This window comes from Crocuta crocuta, unplaced genomic scaffold (genome assembly GCF_008692635.1).
Source record: "Crocuta crocuta isolate KB4526 unplaced genomic scaffold, BGI_CrCroc_1.0 scaffold179, whole genome shotgun sequence".
In the NCBI taxonomy this organism is placed as follows: domain Eukaryota; kingdom Metazoa; phylum Chordata; class Mammalia; order Carnivora; family Hyaenidae; genus Crocuta; species Crocuta crocuta.
The window spans coordinates 5,441,078-5,460,783 of NW_027551568.1; the positions used below are offsets into that span (position 1 = coordinate 5,441,078).

The 19,706-nt window shown below is 41.0% G+C and overlaps 1 protein-coding gene across 2 annotated transcripts in view; it reads right to left on the reverse strand.

Annotated features, from left to right (window-relative positions):
• STK32B (serine/threonine kinase 32B) overlaps window positions 1–19,699 on the reverse strand; it is a 274,790-nt gene extending 255,091 nt beyond the window's left edge. For both annotated transcript variants that reach the window (XM_077750488.1, XM_077750487.1), the window contains exon 1: window positions 19,652–19,699. The gene's annotated coding sequence lies outside the window, so the exon portion shown is untranslated. The remainder of the gene's footprint in view (window positions 1–19,651) is intronic.
• Window positions 19,700–19,706: the final 7 nt, after the last annotated feature.

The window sequence follows — 19,706 nt, forward strand, 5'->3', positions numbered from 1 at the left end:
CTCCACCAATGAAGAAGGAGGAACTGTGCATAAAAAAACATCAGCTTCCCCCAGGGCACACTCTGTGCTGTCTCCCAGCGGTCCCCTGGGGAGGTGAGTCCAGGTGCCACAGAGGTTAAGTGGCTTCATCCAACACCCATCATCGGCTGCCTTTCTTTCCATGTCTCACTCCCCTTCTCATGCAGGTGTTTTTTAGGGTTCACCTCCCAATAAGCTGCTTGCACTTCAATATGAGGTAACTCGAAGAACTCAAGCTCAGACGGTCACCAGCAGGGCCATCGAGGGTAAGGCAAGCAAGGGGCCTAGAGTACAAAGTATGGGAAGCAAGTATGGACCTGCACTTTATGGACTTGCACTTGCAGGACCCTGGGAGCGATGCCGCCTTGAATGTTGCACCCAGCTGTCTCGCTTCTCACGCTACTCGGTACCCTACCCAACGAGGGCCCTCCCTTCCCCACCCACCTCTTATATCTGTTTGTTTCTTTATCTGTAGGCCTCCTCCCTTCCTTCTACAGAACCACTTCGCCTTTGCCAACCACCAAGCACAGACATGCTTTCTTTCTTTTTTTTTTTTAAATGTTTTATTTATTTCTAGGAGAGAGAGAGAGACAGCGTGAGCAGGGGAGGGTCAGAGAGAGAGGGAGTCACAGACTGAAATAGGCTCCAGGCTCTGAGCTGGCAGTCAGCACAGAGCCCGATGCGGGGCTCGAACCCACGAACTGCGAGACCATGACCTAAGTGAAAGTCAGACGCTTAAACGACTAAGCCACCCAGGCGCCCCACAGACATGCTTTCTTACATCACATCAATCACGAGGGGAAAAGAACAAGCCTTCCATTGCTGATTCCCTGGGAAGATTACGAATGGCTGGGCTCGGGTCCCCAAGCCACTCCTTAGAGCAAGCACTGGTCTAGCTGAATACGGTCCATCACACGCCCCTCTCGGAGGGTGAGCGGGGTACCCTGGCTGCACGTGGAGTGGGAAGGTGTTCTCTAGAGAAAGGGATGTCAGGATGATAACAAAGTGGCCTGGAAAAAGCACACAGGATGGTCAAAACCTGCAGCCCTTGCATTCTCTACGGTTCTCTGTTCTCCTCCCATTTTACAGATGAGAAAACAAAGCTTCAGAGTGTCTACTGTCCCCAGGACCCACAACTAATACATATCAGAGTCAGCATGACTCTAAACCTCAAGTGCTTCCCCTGGATAGATATTAATCTGTTGCACCAACACTGTCCAAGAATTCAGTCACAGAAGGATTATTATTTTTAAAATTCTCTGTAAATTCTCAGTAAAATCAATGTATCAGCCACAGCTGTTTACTTTGGTGCTGTACTGAGGAAGCACAACCTCTCCCAGCATGAAAGTAAAATGAGATTTCTGTGCATTCACATGTGCTCTCTCCTGATAACCAAGGCTATTGACGGTGCTTACAATGAAATGTCTTGCTTGAAAACTCTTAATAAATGCCAGATATCGAAGCTGCCAAAGGTAGGCAGCAAAGCCAAAATATCCATTCATCATTGGGTGGGTGGTTTTCTCCATCCTCTGCCAGTCCACCCCCACCTTGAGGATAAGAAGTCACACGGACTTCATCTGCACCTACCATGAAAGGCAGTGATTATTTGGTATTTTGAGCAGAACAAAGCGGTTCTACTGCCTGAAAGTAAGCCAACGCCATCCTGAATCCTGGATGTTTGTGTACAATCTGCAAGAATTTGGGTATCCTCAAGAAACTGAGGCAGCCCAAGAGTGACTTAAAAATTGAGCCTCTAGAAAGTTTGCATTTTTCAAAAGATCCACGATCACTATGATTTTAATACATTTATTCTCTGCACTACAGGTTCTGAAAGCCAAGCCGGCAGGCATTAAGCAGCAGCACAGGTATGGGCAGAAAATGTAGACACGATGTTCAAGGATGCTGATGGGACAGAACCAATTCAGAAGTCACGAGGCCACGTGCATACAGATTGCGTAGTGTGGCATGCAGAGAGCTCTGGACCAAACCGTCAATGATGTGAAGGTAAAAATGATACACTTCTCTTTGGTGCCAACCGTGCTATGAATTCAAAGAGATGCTTCCGTTTCCCTCAAGCCATTAAATGCTCAGCAGAAGGACGATAAACAACAGAAAGTAAAGGTTCCGTAGGATTTTTAAATGCCTGTTGGTGTTATGGAAGTTCAGCCATATATCCATGAGATTACAGGCAAAACTCCTCTTCCGAGAAATCCAGATAAAGAGACACTCGAATGTAGCACCCTGGCTCTGTCTAAATCTCTGGCTGACTCCTAAGGATTACTGTATGGGGCAGGCTGTAAACAGTCTAGTGAAGAAAAAAAAAAAAATGGGTGGACTGAGATTTGTGTGCCTTCCCACAAGGCAAGTACGAATCCAACCAAGTAACTGCTTGTTACCAATATATTTTCTAAGATGGCCAAGATGTTGGAATCAGGATGAAGGACATTAACACACATACAATGGCCATGCTGCATAAAGCAAAGGGCAATACAGTAGAAATAAATAAAAATATAGGAAATCTAAGAAAGAGAAAAACTACTTCTTAAAACCTCAAGAATTTCCATTTAGGCACATCATAGTCAAACTGTTAAAAGTCAAAGATTGAAGAGAAATCCTAAAAGGAGACAGACAATTACATACCAAATAGTAACGATTCAAAGATTTATGACTTCTCATCTGAAACTATGTAAAAGCCAAGCAGCAATGGTACAAAATCTTTACTGTAATAAAAAACTGTCAACCCAATAATCTGTATTCAGTAGAAATATTCTTCAAGAAAGAAAGTGAACGAATTACAGTTCAGATAAAACAAAATAAAGAGAATACATTGGCAGAAGACTTGCACCATATTAAATACTAAAGGAAATTCTCCAGGCTGAATGGAAATGTGATTAGAGAAAACTTCAGGCTTTCATGAAAGATGTAAGTAAATATCAAGGACTATTTTCCTCTTAATTAAAAAAACCAAAATTACCTGTACTTTTGATATTATATATATGCATATTTATATTTAAAGCAAGAAGATGTAATATTACATTGGAGATCTATGATTTAAGAAATTATAATACATGTGACTATAGTATACAGTTTGACCGGGGTGATAAGTGGACTTATACAATTGTCAGAGTCTCACATTTTATGTGAAGTGTAAAATAATAACTCTAAGCAGACTGAAAAAACTTAAGGATGTATATTATAATCCCTAGACCAATAATTTTAAAACATAATAGAGAAAGTAAAGCTATGAAGTCAGTAGGTAAATTAAATGGAGATTCTAAATATTCAACTAATCCAAAACAATATAGGAAAAAAGAAACCGACAGAAGCAGAAAACAAGTAAAATCATGGTAGACCTAAATCAAACCATATCAACAATAACATTTACTATCAATGGACTAAATACTCCAACTAAATAATGGAAATTGCCAGAATGGATTTAAAGAAAAGCAAGAATTAACTATATGCTAATTAAATATAAAAGCATAGACAGGAGGGATGGGCTAATTGGGTGACAGGGATTAAGGAAGGCGCTTGTTGTGACGAGCACTGGGTGTGATATGTAAGTGCTGAATCATAAAATTCTACACCTGAAAGTAAATGCATGGAAAAAACATATGTCATGGAAATGGTAAGCACCAATAAGATAGAACAGCTATATTAATCTCAGAGAAAATAAGCTTCAAAGTAAATATTAGATACTATTAGCAGAGACAGACAAAAGCAGTAAAGACACAGAAGATCTGAATACCATTAACCACTTCAGCAAGTGACTTTAAAAAAATTTTTTTTAATTTTTTATTTATTTCAGAGAGAGAGAGAAGACAGCATGAGCAGGGGAGGATCAGAGAGAGGGGGAGACACAGAATCTGAAGCAGCTCCAGGCTCTGAGCTGTCAGCACAGAGCCCGATGTGGGGCTCAAACCCATGAACTGTGAGATCATGACCTGACCGGATGTCGGACGCTTAACTGACTGAGCCACCCAGGCACCCCCAGCCAGTGACTTTAAAGTACATAGGTTTTTTTTCAAGTAGGCATGGTGTATTCTAAAATAAGCCATAGACTGGACATAAAACGAGTCTCAATAAATGTAAATGGATTAAAAATACATATACACATATATATACACACTTATGTATGTATGTATGTTCTTAAACCACAGGGGAATAAATTAGAAACAAGAGCAATTAGAAGTTTAGAAGAAAAACACCCAAATGTTTAGAAATTAAGGAAACACATCTAAATAAATCATGGGTCAAAGAAGAAATCACAAGAGAAATCAGAAAATATTATAAACTAATGAAAATATGATACTTCAAATTTCAAACATATCACACAAATTGTGTGTGACATAGCTAAAGTAGTACTTAGAGGGAAGTTTATAGCTAAAAAAGTTATACATTTTCAAATGTCTAAAATCTGTAACTGATAGTTCCATCTTAACAATCTAAGAATATAGAAACTGATCAAGAGAATAAGAGAAAGAACACAAATTACTAATACCAGAAATAAAAGAGGAGTTACAATTACAGACAGTACAGAAACTTAAAGGACTCTATGAGAATATTATAAATTACTTTATGCCAACAAATTTGCTAACTTAGAGAAAGTTGCTAAATTCTTTGAATGCTTCAGCTTAACAAAATCCACATAAGGAAAAAAACCAGAAAATTTGAATAGCCTTTTATCTGTTAAAGAAACTGATTTTGCTGCCAAAGCCTTTCCACAAAGAAAACCCCATAACCCAATGGCTTCATTCATCAATCCTATTAAACATTTAAGGAAGTGACATCAATTTTACACAAACTCTTTCAGAAAATAGAGGAGGAAAATGTTCTGGCTCATTTTATGAGACTAGTATAATCCTAGAAAGAAGTTGAGGAAGACATTACAAAAAACTGAAATTTCAGATTAATATTCCTTTTGAATATTTGAACATAAATGTAAAATTCTCTAAGAAGATATTAGCAAACTGAATTCAACAATATGTAAAAGGATAAAATATACCCAAGTGGGATATATCTGAATGGGAGATTGGTTTAAAATCTGAAAATCAATCAAGGCAATCCATCAGAATAACAAAATAAGGAGAAAACAATATGACCATTTCAACAGGTGCAGGAAAAGCATTTTACAGAATTCAACAACCAGATATGATAAACACCCACAGCAAAGCAGGACTAGAAAAAGAGTTGCTCAATCTGATAAAAGGCATCTCTGAAAACCCTAATAATTAAATATCGAATGCTTATTACCCCTTAATATTAAGAACAAGGCCAGGATGGTCACATTCATGACTTCTCATCATCAATGTACTGAAGATTACAGCCATTACAATAAGGCAAAGATTAAGAAAACATAAATATTGGGGAGGGGGAATAGATAAAACTACTTCTACTAGCAGATGTCATCATTGTTGATACAGGAAATCGTCAGAAAAATACAAAACAACTATCACAACTAATAACTTAGTTACTAAGACTTCAGGATAGAAGACTACAATGTAAAACGCATTGTATTTTTGTATCTAGCAGCAATTAAAACTTAAAAACAATCTTCTTAAAATTGTGTTCAAAAAATCCTCATGAACTATTTAAGGAAACTTTTAATACAAAAAGTATTAAAAAAAAGTGTCCAAAAAATTATGAAATATTACTAAAAGAAATTAAAGATTATCTAATAATAAGTAGAGGTAAGTAGAAATAAAGACATATACCATGTTCATGGATTAAAAGCCTTGATACTGTTTTTTAAATTTTTTTAAAGTTTATTTATTTTTGAGAGACAGAGAGACAGAGCATAAATAGGGGAGGGGCAGAGAGACACAGAATCCGAAGCAGGTTCCAGGCTCTGAGCTGTCAGCACAGAGCCCGACTTGTTCGAACTCACGAACTGCAAGATCATGACCTGAGCCAAAATCAGCCGCTCAACCAACTGAGTCACCCAGGCACCCTTCCTTGATGCTGTTAATATGTCAATCATTTCCAAATTGATACTAGATTTCATGTAATACCAATTATAATCCCACCAGTTTTTTTTGTAGAAACTGACAAGCAATTTCAGAATTTTTATGCAAATCCAAATACCTAGAATATTCAAAGCGATCTTAAAAAAGAATAAATCTGGAGATATATACTACCTGGTTTCAAGACTCACTATAAACCTACAATAATTAAGGCTTGCATAAGGATCAACAAGTAGGTTAAATGAACAAAATAAAGAGCCTAAAAGTAGGCCTGCCACTTATACAAGGTATCTGATTTTATACAAGGTCACCAAAGTAATCCAGTGAGCAAAGAAAAAATCTTTTAAAGATATGGGCATCCATATACGGAAAAAGTGAACCTCATCACCTGCACATACAAAAAGTTTAATCCAAGATAAATCACAGACCTAAAGCCATAAAGCTTTTAGAAAATATAGTAAAATGTCTTCATGACTCGAGTACATTTTCTTAAGCCAGTTTTCTTACACAAGTCACATAAAGCAATAACCTTATAAGCTCACTTAACAAACTAGACTTCACCATAATTTAAAATTTCTGTGCCTCAAAAGCGCCACTAGTGAAAGTAATAGGAAAACCATATTCTGTTTAAAAAAGAAAAAGAAGTCTCGTATCTGACAAAGGACTGGTATCTATATACATATCCCACAACTCAATAATAAAAAGAAAGCAATCCCTTTTGATATCCTGTTTTCATTTCCTTCAGATATTTACCCAGAGATGGGATTGCTAGGTCATATAGCAGTTCTACTTTTAAGTGTTTTAGGAACCACGACACTGCTCCCCATAGTGGTTGAACCAGTTTATATTCCCAAACAGTGCACAAATGTTCTCTCTTCTCTGCATCCTCACTAACACCTGTTACCTCGTCTTCTCCACAATACCTGCTCTGACATGACTTCATTACATGAAGTAATATCTCACTGTGCTTTTAATTTCCTCATGACTAGTTGAGCACCTGTTCATGATCCCATCGTCCATCTGTATTTCCTATTTGGAAAAATAATGATTTAGTTCCTCTGCCCATTTTTTTAAAAAGTGTATTTATTTCTCTTGAGAGAGAGAGAAAGCATGAGCATAGAAAGGGCAGAGAGGGGGAGAGAGAATCCCAAGCAGGCTCCAGGCAGCCAGAGCATAGCCTATGCAAAGCTCAGACGCATGAACCGAGAGATCATGACCCAAGCGAAACCAAGAGTAGGGACTCAGCTGACTGAGTCACCCAGTTGCCCACCCTCTGCCCATTTTTTAATAGGATTTTGCTGTTGTCAGTGAGTTGTAGAAGTCTCTTTATAGATTTTGGATATTAACCCCTTAGGTGATAGATGATTTGCAAATATATTCTCCCGTTCTGTAGGCTGCCTTTTTCATTTTGTTGATTGTTTCTTTTGCCATGCAGAAGCTTTTAAATCTGATGTAGTCACATTTGTTAAGTTTTTATTTTGTTGCTTTTACTTTCAGTGTCCTGCCCAAAATATTGTTGCCAAGTTCGGTATCAAGATGATTTTCCTTATGTTTTCCTCTAGGAGTTTTACAGTATCTTATGCATAAGTCTTTAATCCATTTCCAGTTAATTTTTGTGAGCTATAGAAGATAGGCATCCAATTTAATTTTTCTGCATGTGATTTTCAGTTTTCCCAACACCATTTGTTGAAGAAATTATCCTTTCTCCATTAAGTGTCCCGGGCTCCTTTGTCAAATATTAGAGTCAGAAAGATATCTGCACTCTCATTTCTACTGTAGCATTATTTGCAATAGCCAAGATGTGGAAATGACCTAAGTGTCCATCAATGATGAATGGATAAAAGAGAGATGTGGAATACAATGGAATATGATTCAACCATGAGAAAGAAGGGAATCCTACTATTTGCGACAATATGGATGGGCCTTGAGGGCATTATGCTTAGTGAGATAAGCCAGACAGAGAAAGACAAATACTGAATGGTATCCTGTGGAATCTAAAACAGCTGAGCTGGTAGAAACAGAGTACCACGGTGGCACCCCCAGGGGCTGGGGGTAGGGAGATTAAGGAGATGTTGTTAAAAGGTACGCGCTTGCAACTAGAAGACGAATAAGTTCTAGAGATGTAACGCACAGCATAGTGATTATAGTCAACAATATTATGCACGTGCAAGTTGCAAAGAGACTAGATCTTAAATATTCTCACCGCGACACAGAAATGATAATTATGTGACATGACAGATGTGTTAGCTAATGCTAGATGGTAATCACAATGCAATATATAATGGTATCAAATCAACATGTATACCTTAAACTTATGCAATGGTATACGTCAATTACATCTCAATATTTTTTAAAAACACCACATGCAATAAAGATTCGTAGAGAGGTGGGAAAAAAGACAACCGACCTTTTTTTTTTTTTTTAAATGTTTTATTTATTTCTAGGAGAGAGAGAGAGAGAGACAGCGTGAGTAGGGGAGGGTCAGAGAGAGAGGGAGTCACAGACTGAAACAGGCTCCAGGCTCCGAGCTGGCAGTCAGCACAGAGCCCGATGCGGGGCTCGAACCCGTGCACCATGAGATCATGACCTAAGCGAAAGTCGGACGCTTCACCGACTAAGCCACCCAGGTGCCCCGACCTTTTTTTTTTTTTTTTAATGGTAAAAGGTTTTGAAAAGAAACTTCACAAAGGAAGATACATGATTGGCCATTAGCACATGAGACAAATGCTCATTATTAGTCATTAGGAATTGCTAATTCAAGGTGCACTAAATACTACTAAACAGCCATCAGAAGAGAGAAAGCAAAAATTTGTTGACAAAGACATGAAGATGAGTTGTTGTTTTTTTTTTAATTTTTTTTTTCTAGGAGAGAGAGAGAGACAGCGTGAGCAGGGGAGGGTCAGAGAGAGAAGGAGTCCCAGACTGAAACAGGCTCCAGGCTCTGAGATGGCTGACAGCACAGAGCCCGACGCGGGGCTCGAACCCACGAACCGCGAGATCATGACCTAAGCGAAAGTCGGACGCTTAACCGACTAAGCCACCCAGGCGCCCCTGAAGATGAGTTTTGACTGGAAATCATCCACAGGGGATTTTAAGTGATGTTGGTCTTCTACATCTTCGGGGAGATTCAAGTTACAGGGGTACATGCACTTCTCAAACTTCGGCAAATGCACACAAGATTCATGCATTTCATTGCACATACGTTTTACATCAAAAGAAAAACTAGATGCATCTCTTTGCTGAAATATTTGGGGGAAGGGTGCAGATATTTGCAATGTACTATGAAACACATAAGAAAGTAAGGTGGATTAATAAATGGATGGAAGGAGAGATATTTCATAAAAGAAGTTTGGTAGAATATTAATGGTAGCATGTACGTGGTTTACTATAAAATTCTTTCAACTTGAGGTGCCTGAGTGGCTCAGTCAGTTAAGGGTCTGACTCTTGATTTCGGCTCAGGCAATGATCTCACAATCCATGGGTTTGAGCCCCACTTCGGGCTCTGCACTGACCACAGAGCCTGCTTGGGATTCTCCCTCTCTGCCACTCTCTCCTGCTCACACTCTGTCTCTCACAAAATAAATTTAAACAACTAAAACAAAAGTAAAATCAAGTCAAATTCTTTCAGCTTTGCTGTGTTTTTGCAAATTTTCATACTAAAGTGTTAGAAAATAGTATACAAGCATCCAGTCAACCCTACGCTTTACAGAAAGGGTATTTTCTGAAGTCTGGATTGGGAATCCTCTGAACCCACCCCTGTGCGTCCATACCTCCCGGGATTTTCTCCATCAGTGTTCTTCAGAGTGGACTTTCGGTATCGCTTTCTTTCTCTGTGTCCAGCATGGATCTGAGAGATCCTCGAAAGCAGGCACCGTATCCCGTTCATTTTCATGACCTTGGAACCTAGACCAGACCCCAGAACAAACTGGTCCCCTGTATGGGCGGGCAGACTGGTGGGAGATTGGATGAGGGAATAAATGAAAGGAAGGAACAGGCCTAAGCTGGTTAGTGTTCTATCAGCCCCACACAACTGCCAATAACACAACAATAATAATAGACAATAAAACTAAGAGAAAACTCAATGACAAGGGTCGTGTTAGAGCCAGAGCTAGACAGTCCCCAGGAGAATGAGTGCCATGCAAGACCATGAGCCTTGCCGAGCCTTGCCGAGCCTTGCCGAGCCCGGCCCCGTCATTTGTCGGCTGGGACAGACGTCACCCATGGTGAGATGCCTGGGAATGCAAGTGTGCCTCCTGCCCTGCCTGCCCCAGTGCTACACTTAGAAGGCTCCAAACACATGACCCTTCATGCAGGAACCATGTCACCTACTTCCAAAAAAGCACATTCAGTTAAAGCCCCCGCTCCTCGATTCCCTGCTGCCTTGGAGGAAAGGGAGCTAAGCGCTGAGAGGTCACATCTATGAAGCAGCATGTGGGACTCTGGCCCGGCGCTCCGCTGCGCCACCGCCTTTAGACCTCACACGGTCTGACCCAGAAGCTACGACGTGCCCAGGTCACAGGAGCAAAGAGGCTCTGACCGTCCAGGGCTGGCAGTTGAACCCCGTGTGCCTGACTCCCGAGTGTTGGTGCTGAGCGGCCCTGCTCACCCAGAAGTCCTTGCTGGCTGACGTCCAGTGATAGTAGCCACCCCGGGGGAAATCCCTGTGCGCCCCAGGATACTGTGCAAGGATGAGATGCTCCCTGTACACAGACAGATCAGTCAGCCTAAAACACCCCTCGCAGACCGAGCCCAACCCAGTCGGGTGGGGGTGGCACGTGGCATACAGAAAGAGCATCTGGTTCAAGGAAAAATGTCACGGGCATCACCCCCGCACCTTGGCTGGTGGGGTGGCAGTTGAGAAGGCCAATCACTCATCTGAGATAACTTTCTTTTTAAAATATGGGGTTTTTTTTTTGTTTGTTTTCATGGAAAAAATTTAGTTGAGTGAGGCTATCATCTCCCCCCACACTGGGCCTATAAACAGTCAGGAAAGATCCATGATACAGGCCGATGTGAATGGCAACCTTTGAACGTGTAGTGCACACACTTTTAATAGCACAATCCCTTTTTTTAAAAAATGATAAACATTAAAAAAATTTTTTAAATAAAAAAGTTTTTAAAAATTTAAAAATGACAGAATATTATATTAGTTTCTGGCATAGAACATAATGATTTGATATTTGGACATAGTGCAAAATAATCACAATAAATCCAGGTATCACCCATCACCATACACGTTGCAATTTTTTTCCATGACAACTTTTTTCTTTTTTTTTTTTTTACTTTTTTTCCCAGAGGCAACTATTTTATTTATTTTTTTAAATATAATTTATTGTCAAGTTGGCTAACATACAGACTATATAGTATAGTCTTGGCTTCGAGAGATTCCCATGATTCATTGCTTACGTACAACACCCAGTGCTCATCCCAACGAGTGACCTCCTCAATGCTGCTAACAGAACTCCCCTACGACCCAGCAATAGCACTGCTAGGAATGTACCCAAGGGACACAGGAGTGCTGATGCATAGGGGCACACGTACCCCAGTGTTCATAGCAGCACTTTCAACAATAGCCAAAACATGGAAAGAGCTTAAGTGTCCATCAACGGACAAGTGGATCAAGAAGATGTGGTTTATCTATACAATGGAATACTACATGGCAATGAGAAAGAATGAAATCTGACCATTTGCAGCAATGGGGACAGAACTGGAAGGTATTATGCTAAGTGAAATAAGTCAGGCAGAGAAGGACAGATACCATATGTTTTCACTCATGTGGATCTTGGGAAACTTAACAGAAGACCATGGGGGAAAGGAAGGTGGAAAATAGTTACAAACTTATGGTATTTGTCCTTCTCTGCCTGACTTATTTTGCTCCGCATAACAGGTATAGGAGAATTAGGAGGAACTTAACGGAGGACCGTGGGGGAGAAGAAGGGGAAAAATAGTGGGGGAGAGGGAGGGAGGCAAACCATGAGAGACTCTTGAATGCCAAGAACAAACTGAGGGCAGATGGGGGGGGGGGGGGGGAAGGGAGGGGATGGGCATGGAGGGGGCACTTGTGGGGGTGAGCACTGGGTGTTATATGGAAACCAACTTGACAATAAACTATTTAAAAAAAGAAAAGAGTTACAAACTGAGAGGGAGGGAGGCAAACCATAAGAAACTCTTACATGCACAGAACAAACTGAGGGTTGATGGGGGAGTGGACAAGGGGGAGGGGGAAATGGGTGATGGGCATTGGAAACAAAAGTTTTTTATTTGCGTATAGTTGACATGCAATGTTGCATTAGCTTCTGGTGTGCGGCACAGTGATTCGACAAGCTGCCTTTTTAGAAGGGTCCTAACGGAGGAAGAGGCCAGCGTGGACCATAGGAGGCTGTGGCCAGAAGGAAGGGGAAGCTTTGCTAAGATCCGCCTTCAGAGAGAAAGGGATGAGCAGGGCACCGGGGCCACCTATGGCAAGGCGGCAGGAAGCCCAGCGCACCGCTCAGCTCCCTGGAGTCCTGGGGGCTCCGCCCCGGCACCCCCTGCCTCGCCTTTAGGAAGTGCCAAGAAGGGAAGGAGGGGTCCCAGAGGCCGGTCCTGTTCCAGCCAGGGGGGAGGCAGGGAATGTGTGGGACAGTGTAGCTGTCAGTGCAGACAGGACAGCAGGCTGAGAGCAGGGGCGTGGGGACGGGCCAGAGAGGAGTCCAGGGATGCATCTGGGAACTGGCCTGGGACCCGTGTGTCAGTCTGAAGGACCGCGTGGCTCCCCCCATCACACAGCGCACACCTCAGTGACACTCTACCCTACAGTCCAGGCCTGGGGAACCGGTCATCTCCCTCCCGCAGGCCTGCCTTGAAGGGTGAGTTACGGAAAGGGGGCCCTGATGAGGGGGGGTGAGCCCCAGAACAAACTCAGGAACGGAGGATTTCACTAGGACTTCTGAAGTGGCACAGGTCACATCTAAAGCACGATTTCTGAATAATCATTCGCAGAGTCAGATTGGGTTCAAAGTGCCCCAAGCAGAGTAAATGCCTCCGAAGCAGTTTCCTATGGCTTTGGTTTTGCTCTGGCCTCTTGCTAGTAAGTTCTTCACCCAAACCTTCCTTCTCCCCACCTTGGCTGCAGCTCACACCTGCTCCTGTCTTTCTTACTGCACCATGTAGTAATCAGGATTCTCCAGAGAAATGGGACCAGCGAGATAAGAAAAATAGAGGCAGATTTATTTTAAGGCATTGATTCCACAATTGCGGCTGGTAAGTCTGCAGGGCGGGTCAGCAGGCTGGAGACCCAGGTGGCCTGGAGTTGCCACCTGGAGGCAGAATCCCTTCTTCCTTAGGGGAACCTCAGTTTTCCTTCTTAAGACCTTCAACTGATTGGATGCGGCCCACCCACATTATCAAGAGTCATCTGCTTTCCTCTAACTCTACTGATTTAAACGCTAATCTGATTTAAAAATTACCTTCACAGGAACATCTAGTCTGGTATTTGAGCAAATATCTGGGTATCGCAGCTTAGCCATGGAACACATAAAATTAACCATCACATACCATGTCATAATTTACTGTTTTTCATACTTGCTTTTTCCACAAGATTTCTGCCCTGAGGAAGCCCCCAGTGCTTTAGGAACACAATAGGATGCAGTCCATGGCCCTGTTCAGCGGCCCAATGAATGTCTGTTAAAATTTTTTTAAATATTTAAAGGTAATCTTTTTTTTGAATGTCTGTTAAATTAACAAGCAACCCAATTCACTTGATAATGTAAATAGTCAACGATCTGATTTATGTTTTATTATAACCAAATTTTTATTTTTGGCATTTTTAAGTTTAAATTTTAGTTAGTTAAAAATAAATTTTAGGGACGCCTGGGTGGCTCAGTCGTGGGACTCAGGTCATGGTCTCATGGTTCATGAGTTTGAACCCCACATCAGCCTCTGTACTGACAGCTCAGAGCCTAGAGCCTGCTTGGGATTCTGTTTCTCCCTCTCTCTCTGCCCCCTCTCTGTTCACACTCTGTCTCTCTCAAAAATAAATATTTTAAAATAAATAAAGAAATATTAGTTCGTGAATATATAGTACAATATTGGTTTCAGAAGTAGAATTCAGTGATTCATCACATACAACACCCAGTGCTCATCACAAGTGCCCTCCTTAATGCCCATCCCCCATCCAGCCCATCCCCCAGCCCTCCCTCCATCATCTCACAGTTTGATCTCTATTGTTAAGAGTCTCTTGTGGTTTGTTTCCTTCTCTTCTCTTTTCCTCCCTTCCCATATATTCATCTGTTTTGTTTCTTAAGTTCCACATATGAGAAAAATCATACGGTATTTGTCTTTCTCCAATGAACTTATTTTGCTTAGCGTAATTCATTCTAGCTCCACCCACATCATTGCAAATGGCAAGATTTCTGTCTTTTTGATGGCTGAGTAATATTCCATTGTATATATACCACATCTTCTTTATCCATTCATCCGTCGATGGACATTTGAGCTCTCTCCATACTTTGGCTACTGTTGATAGCGCCGCTATAAACATTGGGTGCATGTGCCCCTTCAAATCTGTATTTTTGTATCCTTTGGGTAAATACATAATAGTGCAATTGCTGGGTGGGACGGTAGTTCTAATTTTAACTTTTTGAGGAACCTCCATCCCGTTTTCCGAAGTGACTGCACCAGTTTGCATTCCCACCAACAGGGTAAAAGGGCTCCCCTTTCTCTACATCCTTGTCAACACCTGTTACTTCTTGTGTTGTTGACTTTAGCCATTCTGACAGGTGAGATGGTATCTCCTTGTGGTTTTGATCTGTATTTCCCTGATGATGAGTGATGTTGACCATATTTTCATGTGTCTGTTAGCCATCTGGATGTCTTCTTTGGAAAACTGTCTATTCATGTCTTCTGCCCATTTCTTAACTGGGTTGTGTTTTGGATGTTGAGTTTGAGAAGTTCTTTGTAGATTTTGGATACTACCCTTTATAAGAAACGTCGTTTGTAAATATCTTCTCACATTCTGTCGGTTGCCTTTTAGTTTTGTTGATTGTTTCCTTCGTTGTGCAGAAGCTCTTTATCTTGATGAGTCTCCACCAGTTCATTTTTGCTTTCGTTTCACTTGCCTTCGGCGACGTCTAAATGATCAATACTTCTAAATGTGCTTTGGCCCCGTACAAGGTCTTCTCGGCATGGTGGCCAAAGTGACCTTCTACAAACTTTACAAACACGTCATGTTGTCCAAACCACAGGGCCTTCCCCTCTCCACCCTCACCACGGTTCACTGGGTCCTATGTGATTTGGTGCTTGCTGACATCGCCGACCTCAGCTTCAGCATTCTCCCCACCTTGAAGCTCCTCAAAACTGCTGACCACATGCCCAGAGTGTTCGCATTTGCCGTTCCCTCTGCCTGGAAACTGCGTGTCATCTTCCTTCACTTCCTTCAGGATTCCGCTTTCACGTCATCTTACCATGGAGGGCTTCCTGCCACCCTGTGAGCGCACCGCCCAGTAGAACTGCCCAGGATGGTGGAAATGACCTAACACCTGAGCTGTCTAAGACAGTAACCACCAGCCCCATGTGGCTACTAAGCACGTAAAATGTGGCGAGTGTGCCTAAGGAAATGAGTTTTTATCACTTATTTAATGTGAATTAATTTAAACTTAAATATCCACGTGTGGTTAGCAGCTACCTTATGACAGCTCAGCTCTATAAAACAGCAACCTCTCTCTGCCACTACCTCCCAGAAGACCATACCCCCTATATTGTAATGTACTTATTACTACCTTATGTAACATAAATATACATATTTACCTGTCTGTCATCCCTCTCCTTTCTAAATGTGAACTCCACAAGAAAAACACTGGGGTCTGTTTAGGTTAGTACTGGATCAAAGTCTAAAATAAAGAATAAAAGAAAAGATAGACCAAGAAAAGAAGGGAGGGAGGGAAAGGGTGGGAAGGAAGGAAGGAAGGAAGGAAGGAAGGAAGGAAGGAAGGAAGGAAGGAAGGAAGGAAGGAAGGAAGGAAGAAGGAGAGGGACAGAGAAAAAGAGAAGAAGGGAGGGAACACAGGAGAAAAGGTTGTTTCTATCCATTTTCTTAGATCAATATCTCAGTTTAACTCTATGAGTTTTGAATGGTCTAATCAAGAGGTGGGGCTGTTATAATAGCAGGTGCCTGGCCATCAAACAGGCTTTGGTTCAGTCCCAGCTGGGACACCGCCTGCCTGCATGACCACGGGTGGACTACTTCATCTTCTGGAGCTACCAAGTCTAGGTATTTCTGTCTAGGTTTTTCCACTTGTATAATGGAAATAACAATATTTACTTGAGAATGTATAAGGGTATCTGGTATTCAGTATGTACTCAAAGCAAATATTGCCAAAGGAAGTTTCTGAGTAAGTGGGAACAGACGAGCTCGGCTTGAGGAGCCTTTCCTGTTCTCTCAAAGTCCTTGCCTTCTTTTCATCGTTTCCCATAGCCTGTCACCGAAAACAGTTGAGAATTACAAATATGTACTTTCCACAAACAAATGTCAAACCTCCCAACAAAGAAAAGCCCAAGACAGTTGGCTTCCCTGTTGAATTTTACCAAACATTTCAAGAAGAATTCATGCCAGTTTTCTCAAACTTTCCAAAAATGGAAGAGGAGGGAACACACCCACTCATTTAATGGGCCTCTCATGACCTTGATGCCAAAGCCAGGCAAAGACACAAGGAAATAAACTACAGGCCAATCTATCTGATGAGGATGGATGCAAAAATCCTCAACAAACAACCGGCAAATCAAATCCAAAAGCATTCACTTGAGGGGGATCACACACCATGAACAAGTGGGATTTATCCCTGGTATATAAGGACGGTTCAACACAGAGAAATCAATTCATGTGATAGCCCTCAGGAAAAGAAAAAAAATCCCAGGATTGCCCAAATAGAGGCAGAAAAAGCACTTGATCAAAGTGAACACACTTTCCTGTTTAAAATCCTCAACAAACTAAGAATAGAAGGGAAGTACCTCAACAAAACAAAGGGAATATATGAAAAGTTCACAATGAACATTATGGTGAAAAACTGAGAGCCTTCCCTCTAAGAGCAAGAACAAGGCAAGAATACCCACTCTCGCCACTTCTGTTCAACACAGTACTGGAGGTGCTAGACAGAGCACTTAGTCAAAATAAATAAATAAATTAATTAATTAATTAAATTTAATTAAATTCAAGGCATCCAAATTAGAAAAGAAGAAGTAAATGTCCCTGTTTGCAGTTGACATGATCTAATGTATAAAACAGCCTAAAGATGCCCTAAAAAATTAGAATACCTTCAGTAAAGTTGCAGGATACAAAACCAGCATACAAAAATCAGCTGCGTTTCTATACACTAAAAATGAATTATCTGAAAATGAAATTACGTAAACAATCACATTTACAATAGTATCAAAAAGAATTAAGATAATAAAATGAAAGACTGGTGTATAGAAAATTATAGAACATTGACAGGAGAAATTAAACCAGACACAAACAAATGGAAAGGCATCCATTTCATGGATTAGAAGACTTAATATTCTCAAAATATCCATAAATACACAAAGCAACTTAAAGAGTCAACACAATCCCTATCAAAATCCCAATGACTTTTTTTTTATAGAAATAGAAAAAAGTGATTTTCATTCATATGGAACCACGAAAGATCACAAACAGCCAAATCAATCTTAGGCAAGAACAGATATTTCAAATTATATTACAAAGTGACACTGATCAGAACAGCATGGTGTTGGCATAAAGACAGGCACAGAAACCAATGGAACAGAATAAACAGCCCAAAAATAAAGTCACGCATATATGGCCAACTGATCTTTGACAAGGGTGCCAAGAATACACAATGGGGAAAGGCAGTCCTTTCAGCAAATGGTGCTGGAAAACTGTGTATCTACTCACAGATGACTGGAAGTGAGCCTTATCTCACAACATACACAAAAGTCAACTCAAAATGGGTTAAAGATTGAAATGGTAAGACTTGAAACTATAAACCTCCTGGAAGAAAACATTGAAAAAAAAGCTTTGTGACACTAGTCTTAGCAATGATTTCATGGATATGACATCAAAAGCACAGGTAACAAAAATAAACAAGTACATCAAACTAAAAAGTTTCTGCACAGCAAAGGAAATAGTAAGAGTGTAAAGACAACCAAAGAAGGGAGAGAATATTAGGAGGCCATATAGCTGATAAGGGGTTCAACTCCAAAATATGTAAGTAGCTCCTACAATTCAACAGTTTAAAAATAAAACACAACTAAGAACCTGATTTTAAGATGAGCTATGGACTTGAATGAACATTTCTCCAAAGAAGACGTACAAGTGGATAACAGGTATGTTAAGACATGCTGAATAGGACTAATCACCACGGAAATGCTAATCAAAACTACAGTAAGTGGTCAGGATGTCAAAAAAAAAAAAAGAAAGAAAAAGAAAAAAACACAGCAAATACTGGCGAGGATGTCAGAACGGAACAGCCACAAGGGAAAACAGCATGGAGGTTCCTCAAAAAATTAAAACTAGAACTTCCATATGATTCCGCAATCTCACTTCTAGATACTTAGCCACAATAATTGAAATCAGGATCGCAGAGAGATATCTGCACTTCTGTGTTCATTGCAACATGAGTCGCAACAATCAAGATGGGGTAACAATGTAAATATTATCAGCAGATAATGAATTCAAAAAATGTAGTATACAGGTACAATGAAATATCATTTAGCCTTTAAAGAGAAAGAAATACAATTTGCAACAACATGGGTGAATCTTGAGGACATCATGCTAAGTGAAATAAGCCAGTCACAACAAAGACAAATACTGCATGATTCCGTAGACACGAGGTATCTAAAAAGTCAAAGTCATAGAATGGAACAGGGGAATGGTGGGCGCCAGGGACTGAGGGGCGGAGGAAATGAGGAATTGCTAATCAAGGGGCAACACTGTATCTAGAGTCAACAAGAATATATTGCACAGTTTAAAAAGTGTCTCGGGGGCGCCTGGGTGGCTTAGTCGGTTAAGCGTCCGACTTTGGCTTAGGTCATGATCTCGCGGTTAGTGGGTTCGAGCCCCGCGTCGGGCTCTGTGCTGACTGCCAGCTCAGAGCCTGGAGCCTGTTTCAGAGTCTGTGTCTCCCTCTCTCTCTGACCCTCCCCTGTTCACGCTGTCTCTTTCTCTCTCTCCTAGAAGTAAATAAAAAACATTAAAAAAATTTTTTTAAATAATAAAAAATAAAAATAAAAAGTGTCTCATGCCAAGCATTCTTTCCACAATGAAAATTTCTTCACGAAACGCCTACCCTGCAGGAAAGCACTGATTTGGCCGTCTCCTACCCTCATGGCTTTTGTTTCTCCGCTTTCCTCATTTAGATCCGCAAGGAAGAAATAGCATTAGCAATCTTGAAATAATTACCATCGTAATCCACCTAAACTGGGACTGCCGTGGTTAATTTAATTTTCAAAATGAAATTAGAGCGGATCCAAAGGAAACTCTTCAGACTTTCTTTCACATTTCCAATTTGGCAAACCCAAGTCATTCTGTCAAACAGGAAATTCCCAGTGCCCGGCAACCAACACAGAAATGGACACACAGACACGCACATGCGCACGAGCCTAGAGATAGGCACTTTTATGTTTTGTTAATGAAGTTTTTAAAAATCCATCGTTCTTACCTTTCCAAAACTCCCTTTACCAATGGCCCGCAGAATCTGAAAATGGTCAAAGTTG